The 23,720-nt window shown below is 41.9% G+C and overlaps 1 protein-coding gene across 1 annotated transcript in view; it reads left to right on the plus strand.

Annotated features, from left to right (window-relative positions):
- nrg3a (neuregulin 3a) overlaps nucleotides 1-23,720 on the plus strand; it is a gene marked incomplete at both ends in the record, with an annotated part of 468,665 nt that overhangs the window by 273,811 nt on the left and 171,134 nt on the right. The gene's annotated exons all lie outside the window — the stretch shown is intronic.

Consider the following 23,720-nt stretch of genomic DNA (forward strand, 5'->3'; position numbering starts at 1 on the left):
AGATGGAAACACAGAGTGCTAGAAGCGAAGTGATGCAGGCTTTAAGGGGGAGCTGCAGTTTAGTGTTTACAAACGCAGACATTTGCAAGAAGCACTACTGTTACTGCTGTCACACTGCTGTACATTTAGTACAGAGCAAAATACCAGCAATTATATTACCTTTTAACATTACTGTACCTTCAGCCAACGTATTTTGTAAAGTTATAGGTACAGTATAGCTAGAGTGCAACATACCAGTGTGTTTTTGTGAATGTTACAGATAATAATGTAAAACATATTTTTATTTTTGGGTGCAAAATCTGAAGGGTGATATTTGTCACTGCACTAGGAGTAGGACGAAGGCCCTCCGAAGTCCTTCGTGTCCAGAAGGACGTTGTAGGGCCTTCAGTCAGTCTGCGTGAGTGGCTTTCAAGCAGATGGTTGATGTGACAGGGCAGCAACCACGTCTGAGTCTCTCGGTCTGTGTCTCTCTGCGTGTCTCTTTGTCTCTAAGATCAGAGTACAGACCTAGCCGACACGGTGATTTCCCACAGGTGTTGCTTTTGAGAGCAGCTTGCCCGTGTGACCAGGGTTAACCCAGTTCGATACTAAAGGTTACTTTCTGCAACACAAATAGAACAGAACAGACCCAGAGAACTGGGCTCCATTCATGTCTGTGTAAGTCTGAGTGTGCGTGTATGTGGGTATGTGTGCATGTGTGCGCGTGCGCTGATAGATGTATAGCGATTGAAGTATATTGTAATAGTTTACTGCTACTGTAATACTGTACTGCTTTGAGAAACAGCTGAAACCTAACATGGTGTGAGCAGGCGGTGCACAATCATTGAGCAAGGAATGGCACACTACTGTATAAATGGAGATTCTGGCACTCATTTATGCCTTTTATTCAAATGATGTGTATCGGGATATTTTATCTGTAGGGGAAAGGAATGCTAATAATACAAGGTGTAAAAGCACACAGCACTCACTTTGACCGGAGCGTGATTGGATCTGGCAGGCTACTTCTGCAGGTGGTCTGACATGCATAAAGATTCAATCTGAGGCAGTCAAGGGTAAATGTAATCCACACTTGCTGGTGTTGAATTTCCATTTCTGTTAAGCAGCAAGCTACTATTTACGCAAATGCAAAGGCACCGGAAGTGTGCGTGTGTTTGTGTGTGTGTGTGTGTGTGTGTGTGTGTGTGTGTGTGTGTGTGTGTGTGTGCACGCGGCGTGCATGTAAATGCTGCACACACGCGCACGCGCCCACACACATCTGATGAAGGCTCTTAGCCAAAACACAAGCCTTTGTTTCCATTTCCAATAAGAAATTGGAAATGTGAGTACTACTGATGTGCTGCCTTTTTGCGATTTTTTCAATTCCTGTTTTAGATCCACAAAGATGTTTTAGCACAGATGGAAAAAGAAAATGATCTGATAGTGATCAGAATGAATCGGGGCAGGTAACAGGGACACACATAAATAGAACATGTAAATACAAAGACGTGATTGGATGCAGAGTTTATATCCTGACACAGATCACATATAAAATAGCAGGGCTAAATGAGGTCAGATTGCTTGGCTGTCTATTTGCCCTTCAGGCTGCAATCTGCTGCTGCCTACTGTGAGTGTTTCATGGGATTTGTCCCCCGGGGAAAACAATTTTATTCACTGCCACATTTGATCTTACCCTTGGTTGTCCAGCCAACAAGGAAACTAAACTCACGGTCCACAGATTTCAAACATATTGTTTCAAAGTACTCAAACACTTCAGCAGGGCAACAAACTGGCCAAATGAAAAGGTTTGGCCTTGTCGTCAAGCTTTCATTTGTCAGCTGGTTCCATGTGGACATTTCTCTTTAGAGGGTTCATGCACATTGCATGGCAATGGTATCATGAACTATTTACAACAATAGAAACCTTATATATATTGCAAGAATAAACCCAAACAGACTGATGTTTAATGACCATTTCACCTGGAAGGGAAAATAACCTTTTGCCCCCAGCGTGGCTTGAACATGAACACACACTTTATTTTCCAGATCAGATAAAAAGCCTCCGGTTCAAATAGAAAAGAGGGGAAATGGAGTCAGTGAGGTTAAAGCAAGCACAAGCAGCTATGCCAAACCATGGCATAAATATTAGATCTCTGCATATAAATACTATACAACTCAGCATCTGGAAAGCAACAAGGAAGGAAGGAAGGAAGGAAGGATTGATTAACTGCACGGTTCCTTTCAATTTACTGTACATCCTGATTAGGGACAGGGATCATGCATTCTTATTTCTATCGATATCCTTATACTGCTTACCGTCCTGGATCCTTATCGATACCACTGTTGATACTTTTCTATTATTTGGTGGAAAGATGAGACGACAAATTCCTAACAGGACAGTATTGATTTTGTTTCTTTTAAGTTTGCCGAATATTAGATATCATATCAATTATTTTGGCCTATCATTAAACACAACTCATCACTAGGCCCTCCAAATGTTCTTCTATCAGACAGAAGGCAAATGATACATTTTTAGTTTAGCAAAATGTGATAAATATTGAAGAAACTGGTTTGTTTATGTTTCACACACTGTCTGTACTGTCCACTGAGATAAGTACAAGTGTTGTCACTTTAAAGTCATACTGTGTAACTTTTTTCATGCCAAAATGATGTTGGTACCAGGAATGTATGTATTTATGTATTTTACCGTTAATTACAGTTTCTGACACTTTATTGTTGCATTCGAAAATATCCTTGGATGCTAGGACCCTGCAGCATTCAGTTTCGAGCACTAATCCCAATAATAATCTTCATAAGCCCAAACCTTATTGACTAGTCTCAATAACTTTATGATGAAACTTCGTCATATTATGGCTGCACTTGATGCAAGTTCTGATGGGTGCATATGCATAAGTTGTGTTGCTTAAAGTAATGCGCCGTTGTGCTCTCCTCTCGATTTTCGGCCTCAACGCGTCGATTCGCAAATTATGCGTCGATTAACATCCCTAGTAATGATGATTTTACATTCTTAATGTCTGTGTTGTTCACTTGGCCGGCATGTGACTCAAGCGTAGAGTGGCCAACTGGGAATTGGACAGTCTCTGGTTCAATCCCGCCTCCAGGCTTGGAGTGGAAGTGTCCTTGAGTAAGGCAGTGATCCCCAAACACTCCCCAGGCGATCCATTAACAGCACCCTCTGCTCCTAATAGTCAGGATGGGTAAATATAGTGGTGGGCATATGCAAATGTACAATAACAATTTAGTTTCTCATATCTGTGGTAAATGGTATGTATATTGTCTCTGTGATTTTATTGATGGTTTGTGAGCCTGCTGGATGTGGAGATGGCTGGTTATTAACCCTTGTATAATGGTGAGGAGACGAGGGAACGGAGCAGCAGCTGATCAAATAAGATAAATGGTCACGCTTCTCGATCACGTTATGGTGAGAGACGTGAAATCAAAGTTTTTGATTATTTTCTATTAATTGTGTAGCAGTATTAAGACCACAATCACTAGGAAGGCTTAGACATGGGGGTTAATTGTTGTCAAACATGTAGTCAGCCCTTATCTCCACCCCTGTCTCTCTCTGTGTGTGTGTGTGTGTGTGTGTGTGTGTGTGTGTGTGTGTGTGTGTGTGTGTGTGTGTGTGTGTGTGTGTGTGTGTGTGTGTGTGTGTGTGTGTGTGTGTGTGTGTGTGTGTGTGTGTGTGTGTGTGTGTGTGTGTGCGTGCGTGTGTGTGCGTGTGTGTGCGCTTGCGTGCGTGCGTGCGTGCGTCTCTCTCTCTGTCTGTCTGTCTGTCTGTCTGTCTGTCTGTTGTCAGTCTGTCTGTTGCCTCCCTGCCTGCCTCTCTATACTGTCTCTCCTTCTCTATCTCTCTTAGTTCTCTCTGTATGATGTGATTAGAGGCCCCAGAGCCATTGGTGCCGCAGAGCGAGGACAATCGAGTCTGTCCCAAAAGTAATAGCTTCCTCTCAACTTAATTAAGAATCCTGCTCTACGTTCTATGTAAGGAGGCAGCAGACAAAATGACCGCACCACACTGTGTGTGTGTGTGTGTGTGTGTGTGTGTGTGTGTGTGTGTGTGTGTGTGTGTGTGTGTGTGTGTGTGTGTGTGTGTGTGTGTGTGTGTGTGTGTGTGTGTGTGTGTGTGTGCGTGCGTGCGTGCGTGCGTGCGTGCGTGCGTGCGTGCGTGCGTGCGTGCGTGCGTGCGTGCGTGCGTGCGTGTGTGCGCGCGCGCGCGTGCGCATGTGTGCATGTGAGCATGCATGTGTAGGGAAGTAGGTGTTATAGCATGGAGATTGTTTGATTCTGGTTGAATGCCACTTTATATCAGTAGTCTAGTACTTAAATCAATATACTGCCTATGCATTGCCTTGGACCCTCTAGCCATTTTGAAAACAATTTCACAACCTCAACTCCATTCATGCTATCAAATGTGTTTGGTTGAAGTCTTTGAAGCCTCTGGCTATATATATATATATATATATATATGTGTGTATATATATATATATATATATATATATATATATATATATACACACCAGTATACAGTATAGACAGAAATACAGTGGTATAGATGAATGAAGTGACAGCCAAGTATACTGCTTTGCTAACAGTGAAGAGAAAGTCAACTGCATCTCCAATGTTCCAGAGCTGTCAGAATTGATTGGAGCTGTGTATAGATAGAATTAATGAAACTGTACTTAATGTGCCTTTGACACCAGAATGCTTGTGGCAGCGACCAACAGAAACAGTGTGACACCGAATACAGTGAGAACTATTTTAAGTGATGCTGATCACATTGCATTGTGGTGTAACATGCTGTAGACTACATATTGCATGTGTGCCATAACCATTATACAAACATAATTCCATCAGAGAACACAGCATTACAATATCAGAATTACAATATATTCATTCACATGGGGAACTGTAACAATTAAGGGGCTGTAATGTCATATGAATTTTGGCATATAATGAGTCTGTTACTATCAGACAGAAAGACAGACAGACACACAGACAGACAGACAGACAGACAGACAGATATTCAACAAGCCTCTTCGGCCAAGCACACTCTTTTACCCAAACTAATTTACCGCACAGATATTTTATTACAACAATTACAGTGCAAGTGTATTTTAATGGAGGGTAGGGCAGGGGTTGTTTTATTTGTTTGTTTGTTTGTTTAGAAAATAGGAGAAGACGCTGGCTGGCATATTTTACCAGCAGCACGAGTGCAGGAGTGAGTGCTGGGAGCCTTGCAGAAAACTGCAGTGATGTAGTGTGTGTAAGCACAGCATCAATACTGTGTGCTTTTTCTAGGGTGACTCGGTCAGCAGAACCAAGTGAATCACGGTCCCTGTAGCTCCAACGGAATGCCTTGAATCACAGCCCATCTGAACCCAATCTGCTGTGGATCCGCAGACAATGTTCCTCTCTGCCACATAACACAACACATACCGAGAAAGTTTGTCTGACTGTTGTTGTTGTTGTTATTGTTATTTTAATTATTCACTGCCTGAATTGACATTTCGTTTCACTTCATTATTCAGTCTGAATGTGCTTTCATCCACTGCAGTTTCTGGGATGGGCGTTGCCAAAGAGGCAGTCTTCTGCGATTGGTTCACCGCCTGACCAATCCCAACAGTAGCAAAGCAGATGACGTAGTGTTGTTATGTGGCTGGCTAGTGGCTAGCCTGTTGCTTGCTACTTGCTAACCAAAGAAACAGGCAGAATAGGAGCGCTACGAACTAATCAAACACAACATAACATGTCGGCTACTGATGTTTCATAGCGAGATGAGATCGATACGATCGCATGTTACCGCGGCGGGCGACACAATGTTTATGTTTGGGAATGTGCGGTACGGTCCTGCGGCGGCACTGGGTTACTCGAATCGCACATGAGTTCTGGGAAAACCCCAACCACGCTGCTGACAAGCCCGACGTCATCGAGTTGAAGCGACGCTGATTCGCCGTACGGATTTCCAAACGAGGAAAACCTCTTAAATGAGAACACTCGACCTGAATCGCCAAAACAAAACTTTAAAGGGGTGTGGCTAGCGATTCAGGGTCTGGAACAAGGCTACAGTAGTAGCAGCAGCCCTGGGCGTAGTTTATGGTATTTTCCCCGGTATTTCTGAGCATTTAGAAAAAAAAGTAAGTCTCTAGCCCATTCCTGTCAAGAGTTATGATTTTTTTTAATAATTAACCAACTAATGCTCACTGGAATCTAGGTTTCTCCCCCCTTACACAGAGACCAGCTGGTGACAATTGAGTTGATTGATTGGAATGTTAAGTGATGAGCCTCTCTCTCTCTGAAGACAACATTGCTATGAATACCTGAACATACCTGCAATATCCGAACTGTACTCAAAGATTACACATATTAGGCTTGAAAATTAATGATGATAAGAAAATAACGTATTTTTCTAAACTTTTAAAACAATTAAAAAGGGGTTTAAAATGTAAAAATATCTATTTTTTAAGTATTATTATTCAATGATATTCCCTTATTGTTCATTACTTAAAATAAAATAAATTTAAAATAAGTATTGTCCTGCATCAAACAAAATGTTTTGTGGCCATTTAGAAATGATAGCAGAGGTTATCAAAATGGTTTATTCTTATTGACACTTCTTAAACAAATATCTCTCGTACCAAATTTCTTGTAGGCTAGGTAACTGTGATACCAATAATGAAAGTAGATATTTTACTTAATAATGAAAACAATTAGTAAAATGTAACACTGCTATACCGCACATAATTGTAATTGTGTTTTATTTGGTACATTAATGTGGTCATGGACTGTTTGATAAGTTGACATGTTGTTGACATGTTGCTGCACAAGCTGCCCTCCCTAGGGCAAATGTCAAACTACGCCTATGCCAGCAGCAGCAATTACATTTGTAGTTAAAGGTTTCCATCTTTACACTCTGATCAACTTAAACCCTATATACTTCGTTGTACATCAAATAGCGAAAACATGTATATTAGGTCACAATTTGTCAAAGCTTTGTTAGCTTGTAGTTCTGCTATTTTTACATAATCATTGCCAATTTGTTACCCTTACCCTACAGTATATTTCCAGAATGTTCATGTTATGAATATGGATGCTAGAGTTCATGTGGAGACTATCTATAGGGCACAGTGCGGCACACTGTGTTGGCTGGCAATGGATCCACCACTCGAACAAACAATATGCCCATATATATATAGGCAATAAGCATACTATATATGGAGATCCAGTTCCCTATACAGTGTGGAAATTCCCTGCATATCTCGAGAACCGTCCGATCCATCGACCTCAAAGACACTCACAGAGTACTCAGTTATGTTTTTGTGTGTGTGAGTGTATCTGTATCTGAGCGATTTAGTTGCGCATATCGCAGAGGACCCGAAGGAGTCTGTTCCCTGCCGTTAAGTCGGTGGGAATGGCTGCCGTCCAGAACTGCCGTTTCGACCGATATGCCCATAGGAACTACAGCTGATGATTACACCTGCTCCTCCTCGTTGGAAAAGGAATTAAATGTGAGAATATATAGGCATATACTGTTGGCATCAAGGATCTCCATATATGGGCATAAAAGGGTCAAGGACAGACAGACAGACAGACAGACAGACAGATACAAATATATGTGCATAAATATATGTGCATAAAAGGGACATACAAGTACAATGGGTACAACTGGTATTGTATAACCGTTTAGGTAAGGGATAACATCTTGCTCAGCGGTGATTATCGAGTGATAGGACACCGACAGGTTGATATGCCACCGACGCGATAGCGGAGGTGGCATATCAACCTGAAGGGCCAAATACATATCATTGTGGGGGTCCTTCACGTGAAAAAGTTTGAGCACCACTGACATAGAAGGATTTGAAATATTCAAAGACTTAAAAAATAGCTGTTCTACAAGCTCTGTGAGCTTGTATATCCATCCTGCTATCCGTTGAGCAGAAAGTTAAAGAGCACCAGGAGGCTATGTATTCAGGGCATTCTGAAGAGAGGTATTTGAAAATATTTATCAGCTGAAATAAACTGCTTTTTGAAATAAAATGTACCTTTTTTTTCTCCATCTCACGCTCGCCCTTTCTCTTTTCCCTCGCCACTATGGTCTCCAAAGATGCACAGTCATTGGTGTTATTATTATTCACCGCACATTCTTAGAAGTGATCTTTTTCTAATGAAAAATCAAGCGCTGGAAAATGGTTTATCTGCCTGTTCTATTGTTGTGTTGAATTCAGATGGATTTTTGATTGTAAATAGTGTGCACGCAGAACCCCTAAGCTGTATAGGTCAATCTACTATATAATAGCGCTCTCTCAATAGAGGGAAAATGCTGCATTGGGGGACTGAGCTATGATTTAGACCAGGTCAGAGTGCAGTCTAAAGGTCTAAGAAGTCTAAAGCACCATTGTTCTTTTTGACTCTCGCATTCTGTATTTTAGTGTGGAGTAATAACAGCATAGTAGCCGCCTGCATTAGTAAAAGTTTCCTATATTTGGTTTTTAATTAATATTTAAAAACATTACCAAAAAAGCAAAATCTTTCATGAATTAACAACAAATTCAATGATTTTTCAAAGTAATTTTGTGAATAAATAAAAGAAGAATCCAAGAAATTCCATAAATTAGGAAACAAATGTTTAAGGAGTAGTGAAAATAGTCGATCTACTGTGCAAGCTCGCAACGTGGTGTGATGCGCTGCGTTGTGAGTGTTGTGTGTGTTGTTGTGAGCATTGTGTGCGTTGTGAGCTTGTAGATCTGCTATTTTCACTAGTTTGGGTCCCAGGCAAACATCTAATTTCTCTTTTGGGTCTCGAGCAAAAACGTTTGGGAACCACTGGTCTATAGACTAGAAGCTAGTCCAGGAACCTGTCACCTGGACAATGTTTTGACGTTCAATTAGGGTATACGGCTAATTTATACTTGTATGTATGACTGTGAGGCTTGCCAAAAATCTGTTCTTCTCAGCAACTAACTAACACACAGTTGTGTGATGGAGTATACATTGAGCTGTATAGAGCCAGATGGCCAGTGGATGGCTTAACACCGTCCGTCTATCTGATAAGGACTTTGATAGAGCTCTATACTGTATATAGTAATGTTAATACTACAGTAGGATGTGAACAGAGGTGGTGGAGAGGGTTCTGTATGGTGTGAGTGCATGCACACAAACCATACACACAAATGACTAGGGGTCCAAAGCTTATCTGAAAATAAACTAGCTAAATGTGCCTTGCCACTTCATAGAGAAATGGAGATAGATAGGACTTTTTCGTGTGTGTGTGTGTGTGTGTGTGTGTGTGTGTGTGTGTGTGTGTGTGTGTGTGTGTGTGTGTGTGTGTGTGTGTGTGTGTGTGTGTGTGTGTGTGTGTGTGTGTGTGTGTGTGTGTGTGTGTGTGTGTGTGCGTGCGTGCGTGCGGTGTGTGGTTGAAGAGAGGCAGGGTTAGAAAGATCAGTTAATCAGCTTTCTCACTATCAGTTACAAATTGACAACATTTTAGTGCCATTGTGCAGTTTTTCCTGGTAGCGCTCTCATACACACGCACGCACGCACGCACGCACGCACGCACGCACGCACGCACGCACGCACGCACACACACACACACACACACACACACACACACAGACAGAAAGGCAAGCAGCTGAAGCAAACTACAGCAGACACATACTGTGTGAACAAGGACAGTAGAAGACCCCTAATTCAGCCAAGCCCCCCGCCCCCCAATGAGCAGCCTGCTGGTCATGCAGCAGACAGGAACGCCCAGATTGGAGGGGGCTCTCCAGCTCTCAGCATGATGGCAGCCAGAAAAATGACTCAATGAAAGCTGCACACGGGACACCTCTCCTGCAGTGGTGTACAGTAACTAAGTACATTTTCTTAAGTACTGTACTGTCTTAAAGGGGAAGACCACCCATTTTCAATATTGAACTATGTCATTAATATACCTTAGAGGAGTTGTGTGTAAAAAAAAAAAAAAAAGTTCCCACTAGAACTGGAGGATTGATTTTGGGGTTTGTATTGTAAATCACACATCACACCGTTGTACATTATGAATTCCAGACTTTTACTTGTAGCAGAGTATTTCTACATTGCAGTATTGATACTTTTACCTACTGTAAGTATAAAATGTGAGTACTTTATTATTTTCTTTAATTTATTTGTACCTTTTTTTTACTTGACGGATGTAGGCAGTGACGGACGGTCCTCAATTCTTCCGACTTTTTTCAAGTATCATTTGAAACTGACAATTGTGGCTGGGAGAGAATGAGACAGACTGCATACCACACAGGCCTCTTCATCTCCAAAGAGCTGTGCTATCTGCGAGTCTGATAACGTGTGTATTTATTGGACATCTGTAGACGGCCTTGAGAAGGGGAGGGGGAGGTGGCAGGAGAGGAGAGGTGCGCTGTTATCTTTATTGGATCATGCTGTGCTATAATGATCTCCTTGCACTACCTATCCACCACCTCTGTCTGAAGTCACAGCTACACCCACTACACCCACCTCCCCCCCTGGCTACTCCACCCGGGACAGATAATGAGATATTAAGTTGAATGAAAGGCGGATGTACTTCAACACTATCCATCGGATAAGTGTGTGTGCGTGCGTGCATGCGCGCGCGCGTGCGTGCGTGCGTGCGTGCGTGCGTGCGTGCGTGCGTGTGTGTGTGTGATAGAGACAGAAAGAGACAGAGAGAGACAGAGATTTATACTTAGCTGCGTGCCAGTGTCTCCTATCAAACATAGCTGATCTACAAGCTCACAGCGCGTTGTGGTACGACAAGTTGTGACTCGTGAGCTTTTAGATCTTCAATTTGTCTACCAAGTATAGGCCTATATCAGGTGTTTGAGTGAGTGAGTGAATGAATGAGTGACTGATAGTTAGTTTAGTTGGTTTATTTGATCATCTTCACAGTATCAAAAAAAATGTAAATCATACATTAACAAAAGCAAACAGTTACACTGTTAAAGGTGATGAATAGGAATAGGCTGAAGATAAAAGCTTAAAAGTGCCTATCGTACAAACTCTTGTGTAATGATTCACGCTGGGCTGGGGTCGAAACCCCAATCTCCCACTCGCCGCTCAGCCCTATTGTGCCAATAGGGCTGAGCTCGATTGGCAGAGCTGTTGTGGGCCGGGTCTTGGCTGGGGGCTACACTTTTTTTAGATACTAAAAATAGTTACAATGATGAAAGGTCTTCAGTAATTGAGCCAAACAGGCAAACATAAATTCAGTGAGTGAGAGAGTGAGAGAGTGAGTGAGTGAGTGAGTGAGTGAGTGAGTGAGTGAGTGAGTGAGTGAGTGAGTGAGTGAGTGAGTGAGTGAGTGAGCGAGCGAGTGAGTGAGTGAGTGATTGTGTGAGCTATGCATGGTTCTTGCAGGCCTATTTTGCACTGCTCTGTTTTGTGCTGTGTTCACCCGTGTAAGGTTTTTGTTCTGTGCAGAACTGGGACAAGAAGTGTCAGCATATGCACAGTTTCTGCTCAAAGCTTTTGGCAATACATCTTCACAGCTGTGGTACAGTGCGGCAGTGTGTGCTGCTATTTTCTCTCTACCTCACATGTAGACACACACACAGGCACACACACACAGGCACACACACACACACACACACACACACACACACACACACACACACACACACACACACACACACACATGCACACTTGCACAGATGGCAATCCTCTAGGGGTCAACGTCAACAGACACATGCGTGCGTGCGCGTGCGCGTGTGTGTGTGTGTGTGTGTGTGTGTGTGTGTGTGTGTGTGTGTGTGTGTGTGTGTGTGTGTGTGTGTGTGTGTGTGTGTGTGTGTGTGTGTGTGTGTGTGTGCGCACAGGTCTGGACTGTGGCTCCTCTGGGGAGAAAGGATTTAGAGGTGCCCTTCCTTTAGAAACAGGAAATTGACAGAGACCCTGTTGTTCAAATGGGGTCTGCAAAGACAGGCGTCCCCCGCTAGTGAGAGAGCAACAGAAGAAGGGAGAGGAAAAGGAAATGGAATGAAGGGGGAACAATAGTCAGGCTTGCTGTGCGGCAGTGGTGGAACGTAATTATGTTTATTAATTCAGGTACTGTACTTACTCCACTACACTTATTTGTCAGCTTTAGCTAGTCCTGCAAGTTACTTTGCGGATTTAGATTATTAATACAAAACATTGACCAATAAATGATGATGTATTTAACCAAATCAACCTGTTTTGTGCATGCCAATATAGGCTACAGTAAAAAGAGTGAAAAAAAACCAATCACATCATCCTGTAGATTTTACACAATACTAACTATGTAGGGCTAAATATATTACGCAACTTTACTTTGCCGCCATTATTGGCACAACAGCGATTCGGTCAGATACGACTCGAGGCACTTGAGCCGAGCTCCATAAGCATCACAGCAATCGCTAGTTTTAATCTTCTTCAATAGAGAGTGATGCTCATTCAGTAAAGTATTTAAAAAAAACATTTAAAATATGTCCAGAAATCGTGTATATCCAAAACCGTTCCTTTGATGTGACGCGGTGTCTGCTATTTTCCCTACTTTTGTGCGTCACACTTATAATGCAGTATATAAAAATGAAAGGAAGTCGAATTATGGAGATACAAGGTTTCTGCCCGACAGCAACAATATGTAGGGTATGCTTTAGCGCTTTAGTAATCTACAGTAGAGTCATAGGTAAACCGAGAAGGTAGTAGGTATGCATCCCAAATTCTTGTCGGCCCTGTCTGTCTGTGGATAATCTCTCAAATACCTACATTGAATTGAACATTGAATTGCATTGAATATTTTGTCTTGTGACTATTTTTCATATGTTTACTATCAGATCCACGGAAGTAGGGCATTAACGAAAAAGTCGACAAGTCGACTCAGTCAACTTCCTTAACGTTATGTTGGTTTGTTTACAGTTGAGTGAAAAAACAATGTTTCAGATTAAGTTAATCATCTGGGGACCCCCCAAAATAATTGGGGGGTCTTGTGTGATAAGATGACGTCATCAAACGATAAAGTCGACTTCAACTCAACTTTTTACTGAGTCGAGTCGACTTGCAAATCGTTAATGCCCTAATATGAAGCCGTTTGGAACTACATGTTATGTATTTGGGCACATACAGGTCTATATTACATGTGCGGTATATATCAGAGTAGAATTTATGTCAGCAGTATGTTCCTGGAGAGGGAGGGAGAGTCATGTGCGCAATTCCCTGGATAATATAAAGCAACATCTGCGTCGGGCACCACCATCTGATGCTTCATGCATGATTTTGCATGAGCTAATAACTCTGTTCGCCTGGTGCACTTTCAAATGGATCCAAGAGATGCATCAGATTGCTCTCAATGTGTACTACCAAATGAGGTGCATATCCTACACACTATATTATCTCATATCCCCTAAATGAGAGGTTTATTAATTTATGCAGATGGGAGTGTGAACTGTGAAGAGAGATAGGAAGCTGAGGATGTGTCATTCAAGCTAGGGACACTGCATCAATGTGTCGAATGCCCAATCCACTCATCCACTGGCATGTTCCGACTAGTTGTAGATGTTTTGAATCCCTGCTAGTCTGTTCAAACCACATACTGTAGGTCAGGGGTTTTCAAAGTGGGTGACGGGGCACCCTGGGGTGCCGTGACAGCAGACCAGGGGTGCGGCGAGTTCATTTGATAATATTTGGAATTTATTTGGACACTTAAAAAAAATATTTAGTATAATTTTAAACTTGAAGTACAAAGTTATTTTCAGTCAGTTCTAACCAAAATGGCTATTATCTCAATGTTTTCCTCGCAACACAATGGCTAAAATATGCTATAAATATAAGGTGCTGGGGAGTGAAAATCATGAATATAATGTAGGGGTGCCTCGAATGAAAAAAATTATTTATAGGGGTGCCCTAGCTGAGCCAAAAAAGTTTGGGAAGCACATACTGTAGCTCACATGGTGGTGTGCAACCAGCATGACCTCTAGGGGGCAGTAGCAGAGCACCAGCACTTGCCCTCATCTTGACTACGTGCAAATTGCTAATTAACCGTGTCCACCATGGGAAACAAGCGTTTCTTCCCCCTTCCCTCTCCTCTGCTCCTCGTGTCTGCTCACAGGGCTGATCAATAAGCAGGCAGTCCAGGTCTGTAGAGCCACAGACCAGGGACGTGCAGAGAATGTGCAGGGGCTGAAATTTCCAAAAGGGCCTTTTTGGTGAAAATATCGAAAATAGCAGACCTCCAAGCTCGAGCTTGGAAGTCGGCTATTTCCGGTACTTGCTACCACACTGAACTATAAGCATAATCAAGTGAATACTGGATTTGTGACGTACGGCATGGATTTTCTACACAGAGAGGGTGATTCTTTCAACATAAGATGCTGGATTCAGGTTCAGGAGAGTTTGGACAAGGCAACATTCTCTTGAACGCTGCCTTCTGGTATGGCATGGAAAGAGGGCCTTTGCATTTCTTTAAAAACTGCATTCATGGTCTGGAGAAGGCACTTTTTACAGACTGATAAAAGGGCAGGGGCTCAAGCCCCCTTTGATGTCTATGTGTGCATGATGTGCCTGCCACACCTGGGGACAATGTCATGCAGCCATGAAACATGAATTGCATTCGATGTGGAGAACAATACTGTATATCGTTGCTGTCAAGCAGAAACCTCCAACCTCCATATTCTAACTTTTTGTGTTTTTTTTCGTGAATTAACGGCCGCTACTTGATCATACCTCAGCATTGCACAAAAGCATCAAAAGTAGCAGATCTGCAAGCTCGAAGCGCGCCGCGAAGCAACTCTTTTCGAGCTTGTAGATCTGCTTATTTAGCAACTTTTGTCTTTGAATCCTGAAAAGTAACAGTTTGGGATATATGAGGTTTCCACCCGACAGAGACGTTATAGTATTTGTACTACAGAATCACACACTGCTAGAGCAATGCCGGAGCCGCGGAGACTCACCCACTAACTACACCATCTTCACAATGCAATGCGACATTACATCGATTCCCATTCCCTGCAGTGCCATTTTAAAATTGTAAATCAGTCAATTATCAGGTTTTGAAGTAATAAGCACGCAGGGTTCAGGAATTGCAATACCAGTCGTACCAAGTGACTGGTTCACAGGATTCTGGATCAATACAGAGGCTTTCCCATGAAAATAAATTCCCCAGCGGGAGATCTGTGGAAAATAACAAAAGGTGAAAAGCATTAGAAAACTGAGACTTTGTCTCTTCCTATAGGGATCAGGCTAAACCTTTACAGAACATTGTGTAGAATAAGTAACATTTATAGAACAGTAACATTGGGCTTCATTTAGAGGCAGGTCAGTACAAACATTTTTACTTCTCTAGGCATCTAGGCTTCCATTGCATTACCATGCTTCAATAGTCTGTAACTGCGGGATACCTGTGGGATGGAAACTGACAGAGATTGCGCACATCATGTTCTCACCTGTCAAAAACAAAATGCTTTGGAATGCGAGAACTTATTTGGAGCTGACAATGCAGCGTGTAAACAGGGCCACTCATTAATGCATCCTCTGATTAATACTCAGTATTAACTTTGATAACTCATGAGGTTCTTGATGTTGTTTATGAAAGCCCACATCACCACAGCTAATTGAACATTTCTGGTAGTCAAACAAACTTGAGGAATACACTCAGACTCAACAGAGCAATTTCATCTTTGAGTTTCCACTCGATGCTAGGCAACTCAAAATAAATCCCCTGGATACTGTAAAGCAGTATTGAATAATGCTTGTGCTGTCACGATGGATGTTTTTCCAAAGATCTGATTTGGAGGCGCCTAAATTACTGTTCAATTTATATATTATACAGTAAGGCTGGGCACGTATCGATATTGACGTATCAACATGCAAGGTATATACATCTCGACTAAGACGGCATGAAATTAGGTATTGGTGTACTGTAAGTATCAAATTAATTAACAGACACACTATGCATGCACGTATAGTACATGCAAAAAAAGCCTTCTATGTGTACTGTGCAGTGTGCTATTCATTATCTGGGTTTGGCAGGCAGTGGACCTAAAGCAGAAAAACATAAACTATGCAATTGTTTTTACTAATATCGTGAGTAATATCAATATCGAGGTATTCAACAACATTATCAAATATCGAAGGTTTTCCTAATATCGCCCAGCCTTAATATACAGTACAACTATTTTATATAATAAACTCTTAAAAACACAGTATGAAATAAATCCCACATTAATCAAATTAAAACAGCAAAGCGAGTTTGCCTTTTTCAAAATGCATTCATAGTCAGAACAAATCTCTGCACAGCAAAGCCTTGAACACCAGCAGAGTTATTGAGGATGTAGGGGGTTGCTGTTGGTCAGCACAGTGATGCTGTGGGTTTACTTTCTTTTTTTCCCTGTGCAGTGCAACCCCTTTACACTTATACTGTATTAAATGACTAAGTAGATCATTTGATGTCAATGCATACCGTTGAAGGTTTGTGGAGAATATTTGTAATAAAAGTGTAATAAAATAAATCATGTGTGAATTCACAAAAAGCAAGCATAATTTGTCCTCTCCGATATTAACAAGAAAATGTTGTTTTATTTAGATTTTAAAAACCTGATAATTTGTGATTAATCACAAATCGAAAAACTTTGAAAAATCATGAGATTAATCGTGACTCAACATTTTTATACATTTGCAAGTCTGTTGAAGGGGGATCCAGCTGTGATATAATCATTATAAAAATGAAAGAGCAACTCTGTGCATCATCGTGTTGTTCCTGGGAGGGAGCTTCTCACCACTGTAGCTGGATCACAATATCCGGCTGTTATTCCTGTGTTGCATACAATACAAAGCCTGTCAGTATCTATGTACAGCATACACTTACTGCTACAAAGCTGGAGATAATAATGGAGGATGAGAAGGAGAGGGGAGAGGAGAGACAGGCTGAGGGAGGATGAGAGCTAGGAGAGCGTTGTGTTATCAGCGAGCACCCTGTAGTTTATTGATCGTAGCTGAGCTTCTCTCTCGTTGCTGCACGATACAGTAAATTGGACTGTTTTCTTCTGAACTGATTGGCGTCTACTCTCAGTGAGCGAGTGAGTGAACTCTGCTACTGCTGGTTTCCATGAGCCTAAAATTATCTCCTCCTTCTCCTTAAAGAGACAGTTCCTTGACTCTAGGCCATGCACTAGGGCTGTACAATATATCGTTATCGTATCGTTATCGAGGTATGACCCTGCGCAATATCAGTATCGTGAAAGGCAAAGATATCGCAATATATCGCCCTGGGCAATATATCATCCATATCATTGCCCATATCGCCCATATCGCCTATAACATTAACTTTTGCCTTTTGCTACACTTCGAATATCAAAATCGGTACAGTAGAAGTGGTTTGCACCGCCTAATAAAAGCTCTGCACTAAATGTGCTAGTGTTGTGGAACACTGGTCGTACAGTAGCCTATGCAGTGCACTACCTAACTGGCATTTGTAATTCTGGCCTTGGTCTGAGAGTCTGTGTGAGTGCCTGTCAATGCACGCTAATGCAATAGTATTGAGTGACACAGACACATATTGCAATGTTACAGTTCTCTCTCACTGTCTGGTTGGCAGCTGCACAAAAAATGGAAGAGTGCTCTTCATATTCAATTTCATCTCATTATGCCCTATCAACCTAAGTGAGCAATAAAGCAAAGCTTACAAAAATATGGTGGCTGGATAGATTCATCAGTGTTCAGTTATTTTTTAGCATTATTAAATCAGTTATCGTTGGTCAGCTCTTACAGTACTTTGAAAATGATCAATTACAGACTCTCATCTGTTTCAATGACACTTCCTGTGCCATTTAACACAGGCTGACGTATATTTGCACCACTATATCTTAACAGAGGCCAATTTGAAGACAGCTCCAGAGCCACTTCTGATTTTATGAAGCCTGGAATAATTTGCATTAGCACAATTAAGAGATTTCTTAATTGTTCTTGAGCTCCTCTGCTAGAGTACTGAGCCACATACATTATTGGCTTGATATGCCAGTAAATATACAGAGGCTTGCTTTTTACAGTAAGTGTCATTTTGTGATTCTGATAGAAAGTGCCGCAAATACTAGGGTTGTATTGCTTACAGATTAGGAGAGTTATTTTAGACATTTAAAAAGTGACCTCCTTGGTGCCTTGAATGGTTGCCTCCGCTGTCTGCGTTTGAATACGTGTGCGAATGGGTGAATTTAATGCACATTGAAATTGCTTTAGAAATGCAGACCATTTATACTTCCCTACAAAGCCAAAGTGCAGTAACTACATTTTTGGCCACACCAACTTTTTTTTTTTGTGTATCCCAAAGGTCAAATTAGCCTTTGTGTCACAAAGGCTAAAAAAAAATATATCAGATTTTGGGGGATAAACAATTACCTCAAGAACAGATATACAATCAGTAACACTAATAACTAATAACACTTATTATGGTTGCCTCCGCTGTCTGCGTTTGAATACGTGTGCAGACCATTTATACTTCCCTCCCTACAAAGCCAAAGTTCAGTAACTACATTTTTGGCCACACCAACTTTTTTTTTGTATCCCAAAGGTCAAATTAGCCTTTGTGATTTTGGGGGATAAACAATTACCTCAAGAACAGATATACAATCAGTAACACTAATAACACTTATACGGTATGCTGATATCTCGTTTGGCTGACCAGTTGGAACACTTTTAAACAACATATTCAGTCAAATTGTTGTTCTTAGTTTAATACTGCACTCTGGCTTTGTAGGGCAGAATAGAAACGCAGCTCCATTTGGTGACCCGATAGCAGAGTGGTTAATAACACGTGGGCCCAGTCCCTGGTTCGATTCCTGGTTGGCAAGACCATTTTTTGCTTGCCACTCAACCAGGTCCACTCTATCAAATAAAGGCAGTGGCCGAGGAGGTAGAGCTGTCCCCCAGAGTTACTGCCAAAGTGTCCTTGAGCAAGACACTGAACCGCTCATTTCTCCCGATGAGCAGGTTGGTGCCTTGGATTCCTCTGCCGTCGGTGCATGAACGTGTGTGTGAATGGGTGAATGACATGCACATTGTAAAGTGCCTTGGATAAAGATGCTATAAAAATGCACCATTTACCATTTATTGATACCAACCACCAAGCTGAGACCAGACCTTGTGTATCTTGTGGAGTATGTTGCGCAGCATGCCGTAGATGAGGCCTATATGAGAGAAAGCGCTTACTGAGTTGGCAGCAGAGATAGAGCTGTGGGGGTGGAAAGCAATAGTATACCCTGTGGAGATGACATGTAGGGCATTCATACCCAGCTTTGCTGGGCGAGCTGGGCTTTCGGGGGCGGAGATTAAAGCAGGCAGAAAACAACATGGAGACTTCAGCAGGTGCTGCTAGACAATGGATCTGGCAGAGAAGCAAGCAGTTTGACTTGGGCAATGGGACCAAGATAGGTACCTGCACCTGTCATGGCTATCATGGCTTGATGAGTTGTCGTTTGTTATCACTGATTGCAAGTAATAGCCAAGGAAAGGTGAGCATTTTCATGGCTACATGGGACCTAGACAAAGCTATTCAAAGCTGATGTACTGTTCATTCTCATGAGAAAACAAGGTGTGGTTTAATTAGTTTATTTGTTATTAGGTACTGTATGCTTTTAGGCATGAGGTAGTTTGATGTAGTTAAAGTTAAAGTAATCTATGGGGGGGGGGGGGGGGGAGATATTTAACATTGCTTGTCTGGTAGGCTATAGAAAGAGGTTGGTGATGGGATGCTGGACTTCACTGTTGAGCCTGCATTGTGTCATGGGCCAAACTTAACAAAACACCAGTTGAGGAGAAGTTGGTCACCATACCTGCACTCATTCACACAATCAAACGTCATAGTCTAACATGCATTCACAATTCAGGTGTGATCTTGTGGATCTCACAGGACTAGTGAATGGTGACGCCTCAAATGGTCCCATAGCCCCTTTCGGGACTGTATTTACCTTTTTTTTATATTTGGAAGACGGTAAATACAGTCCCTTGCTCGTCCGTTGGGTCTCTCTGATACGCAACACTACCACTGTCTGGTCTCGGACGAATACAGATGTTGTTGAGATTCTTTAAAGATACCCAGAACTGCTCTAGGAGACCGCGGAAACGTGTGCGAATCGGCGGTAATCGGCAATGCCGTTAAGAAGATGGAGCTTGCACTGTGCATAAAAACTACCACCAGCTACATTATGGATGGTCGATTTATGACAGTATAACCTGATGTCCAATATACTAACCACTGGTGGGTTACAATATTATTTAATATCTGTACTGTTTTGGCGTTCAGTAGGAAATTATTCACCCAGTTTCTGAGGATTGTTAAATTCTGTAGAAGCCTAATGGCAATGATGTTGGTCTAACAAGAGTAATGTTAGACGCAAGCAGTTAATATCCAATAGATCAATACAACACAATATCACCGTTGTTGGGCAGAAACCTTGTTCAAAACCTTTACTTTACAGGAAATAACAACAACCCTGTGTTCCAGTGAATCCAATGTAGTTATGAGCTTTAGTCACAAATGTTAAACCATAGACAAATGTAAAGGTTGACCAGGACGTCTTTGTGTACGTGAAGGAAACCCAAGGTGCTGTATACTGTACGTGCAGTGATGTGACTAACATTGCAGGACATGTCCTCATTGGCCTTGGAAGTTCTGTCTTTGCTCCATGTTAACCGATTTAGTGCCATTCCTAAGATATCTCGCGAAATGTACTCGAGTATCTCGAGTGCCATTCCCGAGATATCTTGCGAAAAGTAATATATTACTGTAACGGCGGTTATACTACCGGGTACAATGGCGGAAGGTTTCCGAGCCGATCTCCGTCGCTGATTTATCATCGTCACGGATCCACGAGCACAAAATAGTAATCCCATAACATTGAGGCAGACGGGGGATCTCATCTTTAATGTCCATTATCTCAAAACAACACTTTAGAAGCGAAGATGGCAATAGATGCTCGCTTATAAAACACATGTTGAAAAGCATCGATCCGATCCGCCATGACACCACGTAAACAATGATCGATTCCGGTGAAGGACGCGATGACGTCAGACCGGAAGTGTTTACGCTGTGGACTTCTGGCCTTCAAAATAAGACAACGGGAGTGAATGCAGCCTGAGGGAGGCATCGTGGACATTTTAATCCGTTAATTTCAGGGGCTCTTAATGAGTTAAGATGCAATTTTAAGCTCAGCCATCAGTGGCAACGGTGGCTGAGCTCAGAATAGATTCAAATGCAGAATAAATGCAAATGCAGAATAAATGCAAATGCATTTGGTGCTTTCACAGCACTTAAGCAGAGCAGACTCAGAACATTAGCACAAGTCAGAGTGAGGTCTACCACCCACTGACCTGCTGCCCCTAGCTATTAAACCTTTGATTCTGCAATTGTAGATTTGCTTCTCCAGTCGAACCTTCTGATAATGCCTAGATTCCTTTGCACAGTAGAGAAAATTATTCTGTTTGGCCAGTAAGCTTTAACCATTGTGAAACTTTTTTTTTTTTTACAGTTTTGTTTAGGTTTATTATTATGTATGCTGTAACCTAATTTTCACTTGAACGATGTGTGTACTTGAAGATACATGAGGTATCTTTTGGGGGAAATTAAGTCTGACTGATATAGGGTGACCATATTTTCAGCCACTCAAACCGGGACGCAAAACACTGTTGCCTAAAACTGGGACCCTAAAAACAATGTGCACGTTACCGCGCACGCGCGTGCCCATTCTCTAACGTTCGTGCACACGCACACACGCACCGCAGGGTTGCAAACAGGCAGTGAGTGATTGACAAACAGCCTCAGCGTTGAATTCAGACACGCAATGAATTTGTTCCTTTTTTCTGATTGGTTAGGTGAGCCTGTTTTCATGAAAAGAACATGATAATGTCTATGCAACCACTGAAAACAGCTACTATTATTTTAATTCTGGCGAAAACCGGGACAATTTTGCAGTGAATGTTGAAAACCGGGACATATTAGTGTTTTAGAGATATTTGTCGGGACACCGGGACACACAGCTTGAAACGGGACTGTCCCGGGTAAAACGGGACGTCTGGTCACCCTAGACTGATACCGAAATAACTATGTTTCAGCCAACAGAAAAGGTATACAACATGCTGTTTTAGAACTGTTTTAAACTACAAATTACTTGATAAAAGGTCAAAATTGTTTTGTTTTGTTTTGTTCACAGCATACACTAGCCTAAGTACTACCTTGATTAATAACCCTGAGGCAATGAGGCATCTGTTCCAGCTTTGCAAGTTTGCATATCCTCTCCCAATAAAATCTAGTCTTACAGACCACTTCACTTCTGACCTAACAACACCTCTTTCTGGAAACTGTGGCCAGCCAATTGACAAACCACATTTGATTTTGGCAATGTCCACAGTGCTCATGCAGCCGGTGTTTCATAGTTAAACACACACTTCTACTTATGATTAAGATACCAGTTATCCTCAGTTGCCTTTCTCCCAATACAAACCTGAAAGCAGAAAATGAGGAAAAACCGCCTGGTAGTTTTAATTGTATTACATCCTCAACTTAACCTGGCAATGTTTTCTGCATTGAAAGGACCCATTATTTCTTTTTTTTTTCTTCTTTTTTTTAATGGCAGCCGATTTTAAATCAGCCAAGCGGGTGTTTTTGGCTCACCTTCCCTAAATTCTAAAAACATGAACAAGGAACTGCCTGCGGTGCTGATCTTGTATCTGACTTGGTCAGCTCAATATAACTCTCTCTCACACACACACACACACACACACACACACACACACGCACACACACACACACACACACACACACACACACACACACACACACACACACACACACACACACAAAACATAACGTATAACTTACAGCTTTTTATTATAATTCATTAAATGAATTATCGAAACGTTCTTTAAATACCAAAGTTGAACAGCAGTAAATGGCTCAGAAGAAACATTTTTTTCCGACTTTGTATCTTTCTATAATTTTCCCGTCTACGCTCAGCTGACTTCAACTCCTCCCCATTTGCGAAATAAAAAGTGCAGCGAAGCGTTATACTGTACAGTACCTGTTAATTCCAGCTGTAAGATCATCAGTTAGGCTAGACTGAGCAGATTCTCCTCGGAGCCATGTGAGCCGTGCAGACTGTCCACCATCAGCCATGCACTCTGTGATAAATCACTGGAAGAAGTCAAGCTCTCTCCAACAGCAGCGCTGGGACCAGCAGAGTATTAATCACATTGGGACAGATTATTACCCGTCCCCCATCCATCTTCCCACGCTGACTTTGCAGGGCCTAAACAAACAATAGTGTTTGGGTATTAGCCGCAAAGTACTGTGTATTATGAGGTGGCGGCAGAGACACTTGTGATGGAGCCTTGGGCGAGAGTAATCAGCGTGCACACTCTCTGTTGTGTCTCTGTGAGATGGAAAAGCTACTCTGTGGGGTGCCACTGTCCCCGGCGTTTGTTCCGTGACTTTTTAGCCGAAGTGTGATTTTGTGTTTTTTCGACAAGCTCCTGGGCAGAGACAGAGACAGAGACTGATGATTGTAATGAAGCTTTGATGAGTTCTGTAGGCTGGTGTGTATAGCACAATGGATCACCATTGTCATTAAAGTTTCAGTAGGCCTAGATGGCAACAGGGTTGGATTGGGGGTCTGATATGTTTGATTAATAATACCACAATTTAACAGTTTCATTAACAATTGACAGTACATTAACCATATTAAACCTGGCATCCCTCTTGCAAATTCTAAA

This window comes from Nannobrachium achirus (assembly GCF_963921795.1).
Source record: "Nannobrachium achirus genome assembly, chromosome: 13".
NCBI lineage: Eukaryota > Metazoa > Chordata > Actinopteri > Myctophiformes > Myctophidae > Nannobrachium > Nannobrachium achirus.